Raw genomic sequence first — 19,310 nt, 5'->3', positions numbered from 1 at the left:
GCCTCTGTCAGTGCGCCCCAGGGTGGCTGTGGCTACAATGTAGCTTGCCATCACCAGTGTGTGAATGTGTGTGTGAATGGGTGGATGACTGAATGTAGTGTGAAGCGCTTTGGGGTCTTTAGGGACTAGTAAGACGCTATACAAATACAGGCCATTTACCATATTTAAAAGGGAACTGAAGTCTTTACATGTTCAGACTGTGTGGATTTTGGTTCCTTTCAAGCCATCTTTCTCCTGATTGACGTTCCCCTATAAAGGTTTGATCTTTATGTGCATAGTCAACTGTGCTTGGTATCATAACAGCTTCATTTAGATGTCCATATTAGGAATGTGGCCTTTGATATTTAGAAAGCCAAGAGTAGAAAAATGTCCTAACCTGGGTATTTAGTGCAGTTTGAAGTCTGAGTTTTTGCCTTACATACATTGACGTCGTTATTTGAAACTTTGCTGGTGATAATAGACTGGCCATGAGGACTCATTCAAAACAAATAAAGGCATGTTTTTGTTTTGACACAGTTTACTCTGCCTCTTTTTTTAAATTTTTTTTTGCACTATACTGGTAAACATGATGGCAAACGAGCTAAGTCAAAACTTACCAAATCCAAACTAAGGACAGCTTTGCATATCTGTGTGTGTGTGTGTGTGTGTGTGTGTGTGTGTGTGTGTGTGTGTGTGTGTGTGTGTGTGTGTGTGTGTGTGTACACTATCAGCAGTGGTACTTTACCTGTGTCAAGTCTAACTTTACAGTTAGACTTGCAATTGTGAGAGACTCTAAAATGTCAAGTCAAATGTTGTCACAATAATAAAAAAAACCCTGTATGCTTTCCTTTTTAGAGTGTCCACATGACCGCATATTTGAGAGCCTATTTCCTCTCTCAGTACTGGTTTGGCACTGTACTGCAGGCAAACACTGGGTAGTGAAAACATTCTATTTGAGAGGATATGCTGTATTTAGGCACAGCAAATAAGTTCACGCAATTCACTCAAAGTTATTAATATGCCTGTCAATGCAGGTATGTGAACTCTGATAAAATACTACCTTTGTATGTGTAGACTGACAGTACCTCTGCTGTTCTTGTCAAATTTTAAAGCACCCCAGGCATTTTTTTCCATTGCCTGGGGTGCTTTATTTGTGATTCATAGGTGGGCAATTATCTGTCTTTGGGAACAAATTGTGTCTTCATTGTCAGACAGGTAGCCAACCAGCATGTCTACAGCCTTGGTGCAATGCCTACCTAAATAAAGTGGAATTATTTTTACACCATTGGGGTGAGTTGAATTGAACAAATCACTCTGAGTCTCTCAGGAGAAGAGAGCCTCAGAGTGCATCAAGAGAGAGGATTCTCACTGTTGTTGTTGTTGTGGATTTATGATTTGCTGCCCTCCAGGTATCACATTTGGAAGTGTTTTTAATTTAGATAGCTTGTACATTAAAAACACTTCCAATGTTGCTTGAGTTAGAGAGTTGGTTCAGGCAATGAAGCTCAGACACCAACTCTGACATTAACCACATGCAACTGTGTGTAAGGCAGTAAGAAGAAAAAAATCTAGTGAAGACGGATGGAAGACTAAAAGAAAACAGTGAAGGAAAAAGAAGGATAAATGAGGGTCTTAATACTCAGGGTCTCATTAACTTGCCTAATTGCTGTTCCTTAAAGGGGATTAAATGAAATGTTCCCCACAGCCTGGGTCTTTTACAAAGTAAAACAAATATACACTGTGCTCAGAAGCACCTGCTCACTCTTAGATCTTCTCAGACTAAAACCTAATACAGCATAATAAACACAACTGCTCTCTGTGCTTTTTCTTTGCAGAGTGAGTTGAGTTACTGATTGGACTGCATGGAAACACACTGACGACACACTAAGAAAGTCAAAGTTGTGTCTGTACACACTGACATCGTGATTGCATCCGCTCACTGTTCGTCCAGCCGCCACAACACTCCATTAACACCCAGATTAAACATACACTAAGGTTGTGCATGCGTAACAAGAGTGATGATGTGGAGGTGCGCAGACTCCTTCCTGCTCCTGCTCCTGCTCCTGGTTTGAAAAGAGCTGGAAAAGCGTGTCTCCTGTATTTCTTTCTTTCTTTGTTTTTCAGGCAAGAGCTCTGATGTTTTTACAGGCATCTTGTCAAATCCAGTTGAGCGCAGCTTATAGCTGTGCGGTTAAAGCAGGAAAGGAAAAGGGTGACACTGGTCATTGTAATGAGCACCTGCGAGATGTGTCTCACTAATTCATGTGAGTTTCTGAAATAGAAAACAGTTTAAGGGACTCTAAGAAGAGGCTGTGACCACATCCCCAACTTGTAAAAAGCTCCAGAAGCCTGTCTGTTTTTTCCCATAATCCTCTGTGTTTTTAGGCATGGAGAACAGCGGGCAAGTGCTTTTAAATTGGATTCAGCATGGGTGACTTATGATTGATAGGAAGCTTGAAGACATGTCATATAATTTTTTTCCCCAAGGAACAGTTCATGGCACATATGTACTACTCTATTGAGCAGCCTTGCTCTGGTTATCTTGTTTGAATATGACAGACAATGGTGAGGTCATTTGGTGGCTATAAGAACTGCCTGACTTATTGACTGTTTAAATAGGCACTAGTGCAAGAGGCCAATGGAAAGATGCATTAGTCCCCCATTACATTGTAAAGAACAGTGATAGAAGCAAACAGAGCACTGCCAAAGAAAATTGAACATAATTATGCCTCAGCACACACAGAGATTTTACCCGCATTAAACAATCATATTGTGATGTTACAATAGACTGAAATAAAGGTAATTCAGGCAAAACCAACCAACACAGGCCTACGATGGGAAGGACTTTAGTTGCCTTCCCATGTGCCCCCTATGCCTCCTAAAATGGTGTTGTCAAGTCCATGCAACCTTGGCAAATTATGGGTCAAACAGAGGTATCTTATCAACTTTTTTTCTGGGAAAAACAGTGTTAGAATCCTCAGTGTACAACTTTTAAAAAATTAAATAATATAATAATATGCACAGACAGTGCATATTTATCTTGTGCTATTTATAGATGAGAAACAATGCATTTTAGAAGTTTTGAAAAACCAACTCCTGTTATATTTTTCACAGTGGTTGTCTCAACTGCCTATAGTATAGTAATAGTATAGTTATAATCTGCTTTTTTCCCTTTATTTTCCAAGCTCCATTACTACCATGTTAATTTTGTTTTTTATTGTGGCAGTGCAGCCATATTGCCCAATGAATAAATGGAACCAGTATATTTGCTGAAACATCAAATAATTGTATCTCACCAAATATTCAAATAAATTTAATAGGCCCCCTTTGACTGCCCCCTATCCCTGTGAATTCCCATTTTCAGAAATCCTGGAAACGCCCCTGAACCATGTGAGGTAAGCGTTGGAGTCATAACAATCACTACATGAAAATGATCAAAAATCTGTTCCAAACGAATCTCAGCAAACATAATCCGATACTGCTGAGAAATTGTATTTTTTTGAAACTATGTCATTGCTTGAGCTTCTTATGGACATAAACCTGCAATTGTGGCTTCCAAATACTGTGTACAGTATGTATTTCAAGTGGCTATCGCTTAGTGCCAGTGCTTTCTTTGGAATGAACAGACTCTTGTCAAATATAGAAGTAATACAAGATTTATGACCATAGGCTTTATGGGGAAAACCAATGACAAAGTCTACATCTACATGACTTAAAGCATATATTGTATATTTAGGTTGCAATTCTGCAAGGCGACACTTGGCTCCTCTAGGAATTCATTGAGGGACTTTACTCGAACTTTTATGTATTTCCAAAGAGGCTGAATGAGCGTATGCAACCACAAAACATATCTTTGAGAAAATCATATCACCCTGAACTAGAATATTCTCAGACCCACTGACTGGCTGATGGGTATGTAGTGTTTGCTTTAAATGTGCACGTTGTCATTTAATGTAAAAATAGTAGGACAAATATGAGGCCATGTTAACATCATGGATGTCATGAGCATAGTTTTGTGCTGTGCAAAACAGATCACGAGTACTGTTTGGATTTCAATTTTATAATTATAGAATTTCAATCATTTTCTTATATATGTGACCTATATTAAACACTACTGGACATACTTAACATTTAGTCTTGCACGTTGTAAGCTTGTAAGCATGTTGTAAAATACATATCCATGGTATTTTCTGTGAACTATCCATATATGAAGTGTTTCATGCCAAGTAGCTAGGTGAAGCTCCAAGCAAACTCCCTGCAGCAGATTTTGGGTATCCTGGGCGAATACTGCAACCTTATCTGCTCTCACATTTCTCTCATGTTCCTGAAAAGTGAGTCAATTTACAATGCATCTGAAAAATATTTACATTTTCCACATTTTGTCATGTTACAGCCTCATTCGAAACGGGATTAAATTCATTTTCACATCAAAATTCTGCACACAACACCCCATAATAATAATTAAAAATAATAATGTTTTCCAGAAATAAACTGTATTTTAACTGCAGTTAGTACAATCCACATAACCGGCCAACGCAAAACACTTTCACCTTCTAGCTGGAAAACTGGCTGTGTTTCTCAAAGATCCAGCGTTGCCCGTAGCTCAGCTACTCTGTTAAGTAGCACACTATTGGTTGATCAGCAACAGGTGAGTGTGATTGCTCTACAGGTGTATGGCTCCAAGATGGGAAACACTCTCTGGCTTGATGTTGCAGAGAAACGCGAATGCCACCACAGACACATACAAACATGTACAGTAGGAAACGAGATGCCAAGAGAGAAGGACATCAAACACAACATAGACATGGCAGGTCGACCGCCGAGGACTAGCGGACTTGGTCTTCTGCTACTGTAGTTCATCTGCTTTAAGTTCCAGTGTTTCTGAGCAACTGGACATATAGCCATTCTCTTCTGACATCAGACAACAGCATTTTTTCAACTGATATTAAGTTAAGTTATATTAAATTATAATCCCAAAACCCTATTCCAGTAAACTAAAACAATTAACATTGAATTATGAGCCTCTCTGCCAGAGTACCACTAATTAGTTTATGTTATAATTAAGTTGTATAAATTCACAGAAAAAAATGCAGTTAATCAAATGTCCAGATCAGTGGGCTAATTGCAGCTATCTGATTCAGCCAGTTATTAATCTGGTCTCGGCAGTGGTGGCTATGTGTGCTATATACTAATCACTTGGAGATTAAGCTGTCCCAGTCCAAGTTTGTCTGGTTATCTTTGTTGCATGCCTTTTTTCCTCTACCTTGTTTCTGTCTGTCTGCTAAGGTAATAGCCAAAATGCTCCAAAAAAGGCCTTTTTTAAATTAAGTTAAAAAAAAACAAAACAAAAAACAAACAAACTGAAAAACGAACAAAAAAACTAATATAATGGTTTTCTTTTGTGTAGTTCATGTGAGGTTATGTTGCCCCCACCTTGACCTGTTCATAAAGTCCTATGAGTAACCTTGAGCTGCCAAAATCCATTTTGTTGGACTGATTGCCTCTTTTTGCCTGCAGATAGCAGCTGCTTCTACTCTTTTAAAATGTTCAGAACACTTAAATAGAAACACAGATCTTCACTCTTCCTTTCCTACTCCCTTTGCCTCCTTGCTCCTCTGTTCCCCTCACTTCATCTTTTATACTATAATTATCATTTTGAGACAGCAGTCTAAGAGACCATCATTGTTTGGCATTGCCACACTTGTTAATGCTTGGGGATCTAATCATTATACAATTTGACTTTTGCATTATAGACATCAGAGGACATTTGTTCTGTCCCTCTGCTGTGTTTGAAAGATGGGAAGTTTGAGGTGTTGAAAAAGAGAAAATAGGCTAGGCAAGAGGTAATAAAATGACCGAAGGGTAGAGTGAAGGAGTGGTCGGCTTGTTTTTGGGAAGAAGAACACGTTGAGGAAAACTTAGACGTGAACTGAGATGAAGATAGATGTTGAATGGAAAATGTAAACGGAAAAGGTGAGGAGAGGAATAAAAGGAGCGACAACAGACAAAGAGGGCAACTTATTTAACATTGGTCTCCTGTCCTCCCATCATTAGAGGAGGTGCTGCTTGAGACCTTTATGTTGGTGCGCTTCCAGTGTTGGCGCCGCCAGGCCACGAAAAGAAAAATATGAACTTCTTGTGAACAGATAGAATTTAAAGAAGACTTTGCCTGGAGACAACTCTGTTGTTCATCACATCATTTATTCTGAGCCCAGAATAAATGTTGGCCTTTGTAATTTTCCTTCTAGCTTTTATTTAATTTTTCTGAAACTATCCATCTGATCTAACTTAAAACTTTCAATTCTGACCCCTTAGTACAAATCAGCATTGACTTCCATACAGTCTGATCAAAGGGTAGTCTATGGGTTTTTTTTGTTTGAATACAATTATTTTTAGATGGTGAGCCACTTCTGGATTGTGTGGACTGCTTTGGTTACATTAAAAAGTGAACCAGTGCACTAATTTCGGGTGGGTGCACTTTGATTTAGGTTTTCTTCAATGAAATTGCTGTTTTTGTCCATCTAGATCAGTAGTGACTAGTAAGCATGACTAGTCGGATCATAAGCATCGACTGTCGTTCCACAGAGATAGTGCTTAGATTTCTGCCCTAATTGTTACGGTTTCAACTTCTCAGATCAAAGAATCCACTTTCATGGCTGCAGCTGCAATGTTAAGCCAGAAAAACCACACTCAGGGAGGGGCAGGCATTCGCCATGACCAGTTGAGGGAGAGGGGAAAGAGAAAAGAGCAGAGAGCGAGAGAGAGAATAAAAGACACACTATGGGAGGAAAAGCCTGAATTTGATAATTACTATTGATAAAATACAGTGATCTACAGTGCACTAACGTTGTGAAGAAGAACAGCTCAGTGCATCACGGGAGGCCCAAGGCAGACCAAGCCTATTCCAAAATAACAAAGGTGTCCCTTTGCTGTAGTAACATGGACATAGCAGCAGGTCAGCCTGGGAATGGGGAGAGTCTCAGTGAGCTGACTCTTATCTCTGCGGACGGTGGAGGGAAAGCCGAGGCGGTGGATATGAAGTCCCTTACCAGGGGGTGTACCGACTCCATCAACCAGGGAAAACCTAAGATACATCCATGCAACTGGCAATTCACTTCCTTCCGGTCGTGAAGGGTAGCTCCAACCACTCACTGCATAGTGATTCCACAGTCTGGATTATTTCCTCTAGGAGCTCATCGGAGGGATTGAGTGTCACTGGGTCACTCAACCCCATGGTCAGACTGACACACTGAAGACACAACACTAACCTACATAGTAGGGAAGACACCGACATGGGAGGAACATAAATAGGGAAACATAGACTTAAACAGAACTAACTGAAGTCTTTCAACATAATAATAACCCAAAACATACGTCACTCCTGGCAAAGAACTATCTCCAGACTGAGATGCACAAAGCCCTGAGTTAAATTTCATTGAAAATCTGTGGGGTGAACTGAAGACCAAGGTCCATCAAATCAGGAGGAGCTTGACATTTTGTCAAAGAAGAATGGATTGGGAATGCTCAGGAGGCATGTGTGACTCTTGTTGAAAACTGCAACAAATGACTGCAGGCTATCATTTAGCAAAAGGGATACACAGTTATTTCCATCAGGGTGATTGAGTCTGGTTGTTTTTATCTTTTATGATTTTTCTAATACTCTATTGCTATTATACTACAGGGTGGGCCATTTATATGGATACACCGTAATAACATGGGAACGGTTGGTGATATTTAAGTCCTGTTTGTGGCACATTAGTATATGTGAGGGAGCAAACTCCCCAAGATGGGTGGTGACCATGGTGGCCATTTAGAAGTCGGCCATCTGGATACAACTTTTGTTTTTTTCAATAGGAAGAGGGCCATGTGACACATCAAACTTATTGGTAATGTCACAAGAAAAACAATGGTGTGCTTGGTTTCAATGTAACTTTATTCTTTCATGAGTTATTTACAAGTTTTTCTTTGTTCACAGCCATTGACATGTCGAAGAGGTTAACACGTGAGGAGCGGATCGAAATTGTGTTGATATCTGGTGAACGCAGTAACCGGGTCATTGCAGCAGATTTCAATGCAAGACACCCTACGAGACCACCCATCTCCCATGCTACAGTTAGCAAACTGCTTGCTAAGTTTCGTGAAACTGGTTCAGTGTTGGATTTGCCAAAATGTGGACGCAAGAAAACTGTCACTAATGAAGAAACATCAGTGGCTGTCCTAGCTTCATTCAGCAAGAGCCCACAGCGCCACTCGCATGTCACTGGAGAGCAGTGTTGGGAAGGTTACTTTTAAAATGTATTCCATTACAGAATACAGAATACATGCCCCAAAATGTATTCTGTAACGTATTCCGTTACGTTACTCAATGACAGTAACGTATTCTGAATACTTTGGATTACTTAATATATTATCATGCTTTTTACAACAACGTGAATGTACTATTGCTGTGTGATTTATTACTATTACTGAAGGTCCGCGACTCCGAACTGTAGTAAAGGGACCTCTGACTAATACGGCGGGGTCCCTGTCGGCTCGTAGCCGAAAAATAGCTTTACTTTGTTGTGTGGGTCAACTTTTCTTGACAGAGAGAGGTGTTGAAAGGCTGCTCCAACGGAACTTATTGTTTTCGGAGGAAAACACGAACACGGTGTACAGTCGAGTCTTAATAGCTTACTTACAACTGGGCTCGTCAGGCACTCTTCTTGGCTGAAGTGGTTATTATTATATTTACATGCTTCCAGCTCCCGTTTTTGCTCGATGACAACTCGTACCTTTCCACTCCCCTTTTTCTCCCTCCTCGCGCTCACAGACCCATAACGTGTATGGCAGTCCATTCTCCCTGCAACACGGACTACACTGCCCATGATGCTACATTCTTTAGAGCTATGCTTGTAGCATTCTGCCTGTTAGCTTAGCACAACAACAACAACAACGAAAAGGCGCTCTCTCACCCAGGAAACACACAGTCGCAGAGAGAGAGAGAGAGCGTCGCCCTGTAACCATGGCAACCATAAGGCTGCCGCCTGGAACAACAGAACGTAGCTGTCAAACAAACCCAAACAGTCCTGACCCGCGACAAAATGAAACAGGAAAGTACCGCAGTGTAATCCATTTATTTCAACAAAGTAACTGTATTCTGAATACCACCTTTTTAAACGGTAACTGTAACGGAATACAGTTACTCATATTTTGTATTTTAAATACGTAACGGCGGTACATGTATTCCGTTACTCCCCAACACTGCTGGAGAGTGGCATTAGTCGAACATCCCTTCGGCGGATATTAGCTACTCACAAATGGCACCCTTACAAACTCCAGCTACTGCAGCATCTCAACGAGGATGACCCAGATCGGCGCACAGAATTTGCAGGATGGGCAAAACAAAAATTGGAACAGGACCCTCAGTTCACACAGAAGATTTTGTTCAGTGATGAGGCAAACTTTTATGTGAATGGTGAAGTTAACAAACAAAACCACCGCTATTGGTCTGATGCTAACCCACATTGGATGGATCCCTCCAAGACTGTTGGAACAACAAAAGTGAGGGTTTGGTGTGGTATATGGGGTACAACGATAATGGGTCCATTCTTCATCAATGGAAACCTCAAGGCCACTGAATATTTGAAATTGCTACATGATGATGTGTTTCCCTCTTTATGCACTGAAGCTGGCACGTTCCCTGAGTTTTTCCAGCAAGATGGTGCACCACCACATTATGGGTGCCAGGTCCAAGCATTCCTAGATGAACAGTTTCCTGGAAAGTGGATTGGTCGTCGTGGGCCAGTTGAATGGCCCCCAAGGTCTCCCGACCTGACCCCCTTAGACTTTTATCTTTGGGGTCATCTGAAGGCAATTGTCTATGGTGTGAAGATACGAGATGTGCAGCACCTGAAACTACGGATACTGGATGCCTGTGCTGGCATTTCTCCTGCGTTGCTATCAGTGTGTGAAGAGTGGGAGAAGAGGGTTGCATTGACAATCCAACACAATGGGCAGCACACTGAACACATTTTATAAGTGGTCAGAAACTTGTAAATAACTCATGAAAGAATAAAGTTATGTTGAAACCAAGAACATCATTGTTTTTCTTGTGACATTACCAATAAGTTTGATGTGTCACATGGCCCTCTTCCTATTGAAAAAACAAAAGTTGTATCCAAGATACAACTTCTAAATGGCCACCATGGTCACCACTCATCTTGAGGAGTTTGCCCCCTCACATATACTAATGTGCCACAAACAGGACTTAAATATCACCAACCGTTCCCATGTTATTACGGTGTATCCATATAAATGGCCCACCCTGTACTTATAAGATTGTTAATAGGTATATCTTATTGTAGCATTCTGTATTTCTACTGCTAAAGTGCTCAAAGAAAAGGACCACTGTATTTAGGAAGTATTCCACTAGCTACTGAGGTTGAAGAATTCTGAAAATAAATATTGCTCTTTACAAGTTGTCAACAAGCCAAGAAAGGGTAGTCAAAGCCAGTGCTGTTCCAGTGCTAACAATGTAGGCTGATCACAAACCTCTGAGGACTAATCAGTCTGTCTGTGGCCTGCGTGTGAGCCCTTCTACACAGACTGGAGAGGGGGTTGAGTTCAGCCTCGAAGGCAGGATACTCTCCCGTGGGAGATCTCTTAGCAGAGTCGTCTGAGTGCCAGGCAGCCAGACTTTGGACCGTGGGCATTTCCTCCTTTCAGATGGATTCAGTTAAAAGGGTGCTTCATTCTCTCAACTTCTGGCTGCTGTAAAACAGCCTCTCTGAAGAATCACTCATTACGGTATGTTGTCCACAGCCAAACCTCAATCACTCCCCAAGCCACTGCAGCACCACTCCCCACCATCAACACCTGCTAACACATGACACATATGCTCCAGCTGACTGCTGCAAGGAACTCCCTTCTGATCTCCCGCCTTTGCCTAACAAGACCCAAAGCATCTTTTTCTGTTCCTGGCGCCTCTACACGTCATTAGATCCACTTTTGATTTTTTGACCCCATGCTATATTTCCATAGACTCGCCTTAGAGTTCCGAAAGTCATCACACTGGAGTGTAAAACTAACTATTATTAGTTGCCAAAGGTGAACTGCTTTAGGCTTTGTTTGTCCTAAGACCCCGCCACATGGTTTCTTTCATATGAGTCATGACTGCTTTGACAGTTTAACATGTCATGCGGAACAGACGTTTTTACATTTTTGTCATCTGTCCACTAGATCTAGCCTGCACAAGAATTGGTAGCCCAGTCTCCTGTCTGCTCAACACATAATATACTGGCATCCTCACTGGACCAATGGCTCTTTATTGGAAATTACATCACGTCGTAAAGGGACATGACCCATTACAAAATCACACAACTTGTCGTTATTTTTCCTTTACAAAAAAGAAAGTCTCTCATCCTATTTTCATTTGGTCCCCTTTTAATTGTTTGTTTGTTTGTTTTTTATAAATATTTTTATTGAGAGACAAATGTGCATTAGTTTACAATGACAATACAATCTGTTCCCCTCACATATTTGTTAGTTTTTCTTACATGAACAGATACAATAACAGACACACACACACACAGGCACACCCACACACACGCTTATATAAAATTGAGAAAAAACAAAATAAAAATAAAACAAAAACAAAAACTAAGAAGAAACCCAAAACCAAAACAAACAACAAACCCCAAAACACACACAAAAAAAAAGGGGGGGGGGGGGGGGGGATGATATTAATCAGCTGGTAGAACATTTAATGACTTGCAATAGTTTACGAAGGGGCCCCAGATACGATAAAAGTCTCTGTATTTGCCCTTCGCCACAAGGCCTATCTTTTGCAATTTAAGAAATGACATCACATCTCTAAACCAAAAAGAAACTGAAGGTGGCTTTGAAGATTTCCAAAGGAGTAAGATGCAACGTCTAGCCAAAAATGATGTAAAGGCTAATATTTTGAAGTGTGTAGGGTCGGTTAGACCAGTGTTGACTGGAAGCCCAAAAACAGCTAGAAAAGGGTCCATGCAGATTTGGGTCCCAAGAGCTTTGGAAAGAATAACTGAATACTGACTCCAGAAGCCATGGAGTCTTGGGTACAGAAAGAACATATGACCTAGGTCCCATGGGGTGGCATGACATCTCTCACACTGATCCATCACTTGTGGGTAAACCTCAGAAAGACAAGACATTTTGAATAGTAAACCCTGTACAATACCTTGAACTGGATAAGTTGCAACCTGGCACAGGACGTACTATAACGGACATTGGATACTGCTTTCTCCCATTGCTGATCCGAAAAAATTACTCCTAACTCCCGCTCCAAAGCCCTGCTAATTTTAACAACTGAATGGACATTTAAATCCATAAGTTGTTCATATATTAAAGATATAATTGAATTCTTATTGGGTTTAAGGGATAAGAATTCCTCCCATGGTTGGACATTTGGAAGAAGAGGGTAGGAGGGGAAGAGAGCAGAAGTGCAATGCCGTGCCTGAAAATAACAGAATAGATTGGTAGCCAGAAGATTTGTTTCTGAACACAGGTCTAAAAAAGTTAAGAAAGTGCCATCTTTATAGAGATCCTTAAAGGTATTAATACCATGATGCTTCCACTGTACATAGGTACCATCAATGACACCAGGAGTAAACAGATGATTCTGTGTGATGGGCATCTGTACTGATGCAGAGATGTACTTAAAATGACTCCTGAATTGTGACCAGATCCTTAGACTACACTGTACCACGGGGTTTTTCGTGAAATGAGAAGGCTTAAGTGGTAGTGGAGAGAACAATAAAGCTTCTAAGGATGAGGAAGTGCACAACAGGCGCTCCAGTTTACACCACAGCAGTTCTTGAGATTGAAGCTAATGGGTCAATTTGTGAATATGAGAGGACCAATAGTAAAATAAAAAGTTAGGCAAGGCAAGACCACCATCAAACGTCAGTCTCTGTAATTGTCAGGGTTCCTGGGTCGTTGACCCAGTGATTTCAGTTTGTTCATGTTCAGTTTGGTTCGCCACATTAATGTTCTCACTTCCTGTTTTTTCCCGTGTCAGCTTGTCTCCCGTGTCATTAGTCAGATTATGTTCAGCCCTGTACTCACCTGTTTCCAATCATTGTCATCATCCACCTGTGTATTTAAGTTCCTCGGTTTCACCAGTTCTCTGTCGTGTCATTGATGTTGATGTTCATGTCGTCCCTCCGTCTGTATGTTCAGTTAGTCAGCCAGCCATTCTTCCAGTCTTTCAGCCAGCCAGTCACTCCATCTGTCCTGCTTTGTTCACTCGCCCTCCAATAAATCCTCTTCATTTCTGCACCGTGAGTCCAGCGTTTGGGTCCTCCTTCTTTCGTCCACGACCTCATCCTGACAGAATGACACGACCCGTGCCACGAAGACACGATGTGGACCCAGCGGACTCGGACCTCTTCGAGCGGCAGGACGCAGCGCTCTCCATTTGGGCGGAAAAACTCAAGGAGAGACAGCGGCTCTTCGCGGAGCGAGAGCACGTCTTCGAGGGCACTCGCTTGGCTCTGGGCGGGCCTCGGAGACGCCGCGTTCCCCCACCTGCTGCCTCACCTGCACCGGAGCATTTGCCGCGGAGAGTGGACGTTTCACGCCGCGTTGCGGCCGCTCCCTCTCTCGCCGCTCCGCTCCTCGCTCACACACCTGCCGCCTCATTCGCCGGACCTCCACCATCGCCACGGCACAACGGCTACGCCTCCCACCTCGGCTCAACGGAGGCTACCGCGCCAGAGGCTCAGCTGTTTACCCCGGCCGCTTCCTCTTCCCGGAGAAAGCGGCGCACACGCCGCCATAAAATGGACTATTTGCAGCAATTCCCCGTGGTGAGTTCCAGCGACTGTTTTCCACCCTCATTTGACTCTCCACTTCAAACCAATAGTAAACCCATCTCTGATTCATGGGACGTTTCCCTCCTAGAGGATGAAGTGGACTGGGAGGATTTTTTCTGCTCTGCTCCCCCAAAGACTGTTCAGTCAAAAACTGTAAATAGTGGTGGCAGAAGGACCGGAATAAATCCCAATAGACCTGTCAGTATCACTCACCCGGTCATCATTTCCACTCCTATCAGTCAGCTGACACCCACACCTGTGCCTGCTCCCAGGATGAGGGCAGCTGTGACCACGTATACCTCCACACTCACTTCTGTTCCTCGGGTGGGGGTGACTGGTGTCCAGCCACCTCCCGTGCCTGTCCCAGCACCTAGGCTGAGGGCGGCCAGAACCCAGCCTGACCCCCCTAGAGGCGAGGCAGAGCTAACCGGTTCAGCTGCTACTTCACCACTTCATCCACCTCCTAACCCAGCCTTTCACGCCCTCGCAGTATCCCTAGTTAGGTTAGCTGAACTGTCCCCTGCCCAGGCACCAGCCTTACTAGCCCAAGCCATAATTTTATCTCCGTCACTAGCTCAATCTGTAGCTCAGCCAGCAGCCTCACCTACCCCTGTTCATCCCTTAGCATCTCCACTCCAGTCAGTTCCCTCACCTGCTGTTCAGCCTCCACTCCAGTCAGTTCCCGCACCTGCTGCTCAGCTTCCACTCCAGTCAGTCCAGTCACCTGTAGCCCAGTCTCCACCTGTCCTCCAGTCACCTGTAGCCCAGTCTCCACCTGTCCTCCAGTCACCTGTAGCCCAGTCTCCACCTGTCCTCCAGTCACCTGTAGCCCAGTCTCCACCTGTCCTCCAGTCACCTGTAGCCCAGTCTCCACCTGTCCTCCACTCTTCTGTAGTCCAGTCTGCCGCCCAGTGCCCTGTAGTCCAGTCGCCTCCTGTTTCCCAGTCACCTGTCCACCATCCCGTCCAGTTCCCGGACCTGCAGCCACAGCACCCAGAACCAGCTGTGAGCCTTCCTGCTCCTCAGCCAGGGGTTTCCGCACCCGCTGGCCCGGCCGCTCCTCAGCCAGGGGTTTCCGCACCCGCTGGCCCGGCCGCTCCTCAGCCAGGGGTTTCCGCACCCGCTGGCCCGGCCGCTCCTCAGCCAGGGGTTTCCGCGCCCGCTGGCCCGGCCGCTCCTCAGCCAGGGGTTTCCGCGCCCGCTGGCCCGGCCGCTCCTCAGCCAGGGGTTTCCGCGCCCGCTGGCCCGGCCGCTCCTCAGCCAGGGGTTTCCGCGCCCGCTGGCCCGGCCGCTCCTCAGCCAGGGGCCTCCGCGCCTACTGGCCCTGCCTGTCTCCGGCCAGAGGCCTCCACGCCCGGCCCGGCCTCTGCCTCAGCTGCACCCACGCCCGGCCCGGCCTCTGCCTCAGCTGCACCCACGCCCGGCCCGGCCTCTGCCTCAGAGCCTTCGTCCGCTGCAGCCTCAGAGCCTTCGTCCGCTGCAGCCTCAGAGCCTTCGTCCGCTGCAGCCTCAGAGCCTTCGTCCGCTGCAGCCTCAGAGCCTTCGTCCGCTGCAGCCTCAGAGCCTTCGTCCGCTGCAGCCTCAGAGCCTTCGTCCGCTGCAGCCTCAGAGCCTTCGTCCGCTGCAGCCTCAGAGCCTTCGTCCGCTGCAGCCTCAGAGCCTTCGTCCGCTGCAGCCTCAGAGCCTTCAGCCTCGCCTGGCCCAGCCTCAGAGCCTTCAGCCTCGCCTGGCCCAGCCTCAGAGCCTTCAGCCTCGCCTGGCCCAGCCTCAGAGCCTTCAGCCTCGCCTGGCCCAGCCTCAGAGCCTTCAGCCTCGCCTGGCCCAGCCTCAGAGCCTTCAGCCTCGCCTGGCCCAGCCTCAGAGCCTTCAGCCTCGCCTGGCCCAGCCTCAGAGCCTTCAGCCTCGCCTGGCCCAGCCTCAGAGCCTTCAGCCTCGCCTGGCCCAGCCTCGTTTGGGTCTGGAGCTGAACGGCCATTTTCTAGACCGCTGGCTGGGCCACTGGCCGGGCGCCATCGCCGTCGTGGGCGGCCCCCGGACCCTCTTCGCCTGAGTGGCCGCCGTCGCCTTCCCCACGGCCGGCCCCCGGACCGCCTTCGCCTGAGTGGCCGCCGTCGCCTTCCGCGCGGCCGGCCCCCCGAACTGTGTCCACGTCGCCGCCGTCGCCTTCCGCGCGGTCGGCCCCCTGAACTGTCTCGTCTCGGCCACGGGCCGCGTGGACGCCCACCTGAACTGTCTCGTCTCGGCCACGGGCCATGGGGGCGCCCACCTGAACTGTCTTGGTGTGGACTCCGTCCCTCCGTCCTGGGCCCCCTCCGCCCGCCCTGTTCTGGTTTTTTTTTTTTTCTCTTTTGGCCGTCGGGTGCCGGCCTTTGGAGGGGGGGGTACTGTCAGGGTTCCTGGGTCGTTGACCCAGTGATTTCAGTTTGTTCATGTTCAGTTTGGTTCGCCACATTAATGTTCTCACTTCCTGTTTTTTCCCGTGTCAGCTTGTCTCCCGTGTCATTAGTCAGATTATGTTCAGCCCTGTACTCACCTGTTTCCAATCATTGTCATCATCCACCTGTGTATTTAAGTTCCTCGGTTTCACCAGTTCTCTGTCGTGTCATTGATGTTGATGTTCATGTCGTCCCTCCGTCTGTATGTTCAGTTAGTCAGCCAGCCATTCTTCCAGTCTTTCAGCCAGCCAGTCACTCCATCTGTCCTGCTTTGTTCACTCGCCCTCCAATAAATCCTCTTCATTTCTGCACCGTGAGTCCAGCGTTTGGGTCCTCCTTCTTTCGTCCACGACCTCATCCTGACAGTAATAATGATTTCCTCACCCTGGGATGTTTCCCTCCCCACAAACGATACAACTAGCTGGTCCAACGAAAAAAGCTTTAGGTAAAAATATAGGAATACTCTGAAACAGCAATAACAATCGAGGCAAAATGTTCATCTTTACAGCATTGATCTGACCAATTAGTGACAAAGGTAGTGAATTCCATCTCTGAAAATCTGATTGAATTTGAGTCATTAAAGGGGAGAAATTGGAAGAGTATAAAGAAGACAAAGTACGAGTCACGTTAACTCCCAAATATTTAAAGCCGGCAGGGCTAAGTCTAAAAGGAATGTCAGATTGTTTAAGTGTAAGACTTAAAGAATTTATGGGGAAACATTCACTTTTAAGAAGATTTATTTTGTAACTTGACAGAGAGCCGAACTTGTTTAATAGAGACACAATCGATGGTATGCTAGATAAGGGATCAGAAACATATAGAAGCAGGTCATCTGCATACAAAGACAATTTTACGTCAAGGCCTGACCGGGAAATACCACGAAAATGAGGAAGGGCCTTCAAAGCTATAGATAGGGGTTCAATTACAATAGCAAAAAGTAGGTGGGACAGGGGGCAACCCTGTCTCGTGCCGCGTGACAATGAGAAGTAGCCAGAGGAAACACCATTTGTCTATACACTGGCTTGGGGTGCCTTGTACAACAGTCAGCCTTGAAACCAAATCTTTGTAAGACCGCAAAGAGAAAGCTCCACTCTACACGATCGAAAGCTTTCTCAGCGTCAAGTTAGATATCTGCTTCTGGATTAGTGGTCGAGTGTTGGGAAAGAATGACATTCAAAAGCGTGCGAACATTAAAGAACAGCTGGCGGCCTTTAATAAAGCCATTCTGTTCATCTGAAATAATAGTAGGAAGAACCTTTTCAAGGCGAATTGCTAAAATTTTAGCCAAGACTTTAACATCCACATTCAGCAGGAAATAGGCCTATATGAGGTGCAAGACGTAGGATCCTTACCCTTCTTTAAGAGAACAGTAATTAGTGCTTGAGACAATGTAGGGGGCAATAGACCACGTTCAAAAGATTCATTATACACTGAAAGAAGTAGTGGGGCTAACTTGTCTATAAATGTTTTAAAAAATTCAACTGAAAACCCGTCATGTCCTGGTGCCTTACTATTGTGCATGGTCTTGATGGCATGCACTATTTCATCCAACCTAAAAGGGGCATCTAATTATTCAGACATAACAGGATCAACATTATAAGACCGTTAAAAAAAGAATCCACCTCAGAGGCGTCAGCAGCAGATTCAGATTCATATAGGGAGGAATAATACTTCTTAAACACCTCATTTACTTCCTTTGAATCAGAGACCAAGTTGCCTGCCGCATCTTTAATTTGAGAAATTAATCGAGAAGAGGCCTTCGGGGCTTATCACCATGTTCATAATATGCGCACGAAGTAAAAGGCTTTCAGCATCTGCCGTAGAAAGTACCTGATGTACCTGAGAAAAGAAAGAGTACGCTCTGGTAGTATGGTTAGAAAACCTCCAGGGATCTTCAAAATCATCCTGGAACATAAACTCTGAAATAGACTTGGACATAGAGGATTGGGTCAGGGTCCGAGGATTCGAGCGATCTAAGGCAGGATCAATAACACAGTTCAAGTCACCACCCAATATTAAAAGATGAGTATCAAGGGAAGGGAGACTACTCAAAAGTGCATCTGTAAAACCTGGATTATCAAAATTCGGCGCATACACATTGACTAAGAGGACGGGTACATTGTACATGGTGCCTACAACAACCAAATATCTCCCGTTTTTGTCAGCTTTAATCTCAGAGGCTGTAAACTGTACTCTTCTGCCGACTACAAAACGACCGTGTCAAACTAAAGCTCCAACAGAGTCATTTCTCAATGGATTAAAAGGCACAAATAAAATAAAAATAACACAATTATATTTTACTATTAGACAGGTAAAACAAAACAAGAGTTTGGCAGAGTAACAAACTTAACTTACCACAATGACGTTTGGATTTGGATCATTCGCTATTTCAAACAAACAAACAAAATAAACATTGTCCCGCTATGTCTTTATCACGTGGTTATTGCCTTAATATATTCCTTGGCCTCTTCTGGCGAGACGAAGTCGCACTGCATTCCTTGATAAGTGATTCGTAGCCTTGCCGGATAGAGGATCCCAAATCGGACTTCCTGGATGCCACGAAGCTGGCGACGGACCTCATTGAAAGCCGCACGGGCCCGCGCTGTCTTAGCGGTGTCGTCGGGGACGTTCACTGGTGTTAGGTTTGGGGGCCAAAGTTCGGTGGGCTCTGTCTACAAGCGGCTCCTTCCCAAGCTGAAATGTCTCCATCAACAGCACGGACACATCTGTAGCAGACAGGATGTTCTCTTCTGGCAAACCAACAATGCGTATGTTATTGCGGCGAGACCTGGACTCCAAATGCTTGCATTTATTCTCCAATTTGGCCAACTCCTTTGACATCGCATTCACTTTGGCTTGGAGGTGGACAATATCATTCGTGCATGTAGAGAGAGACTGCTCCATCTCCGTAACTGTGCTTCTGAGGCCAGCGAATTCCTGCCGCATGGACGTTATGCCTGATAGACCTGAGATTCTCCTCAAACGCTGCCGTCAGTTCCTTTTTAAACAGTGCTGAAATTTCTTCACGAAGTTCAGAGAGGAGTTCAGCCTTCATGAACTT

This window comes from Diplotaxodon limnothrissa, linkage group LG9 (assembly GCF_057381915.1).
Source record: "Diplotaxodon limnothrissa isolate DT_005_m linkage group LG9, D_limnothrissa_male_GT1.1, whole genome shotgun sequence".
NCBI lineage: Eukaryota > Metazoa > Chordata > Actinopteri > Cichliformes > Cichlidae > Diplotaxodon > Diplotaxodon limnothrissa.
Note: the sequence above shows the minus strand (reverse complement) of the source record.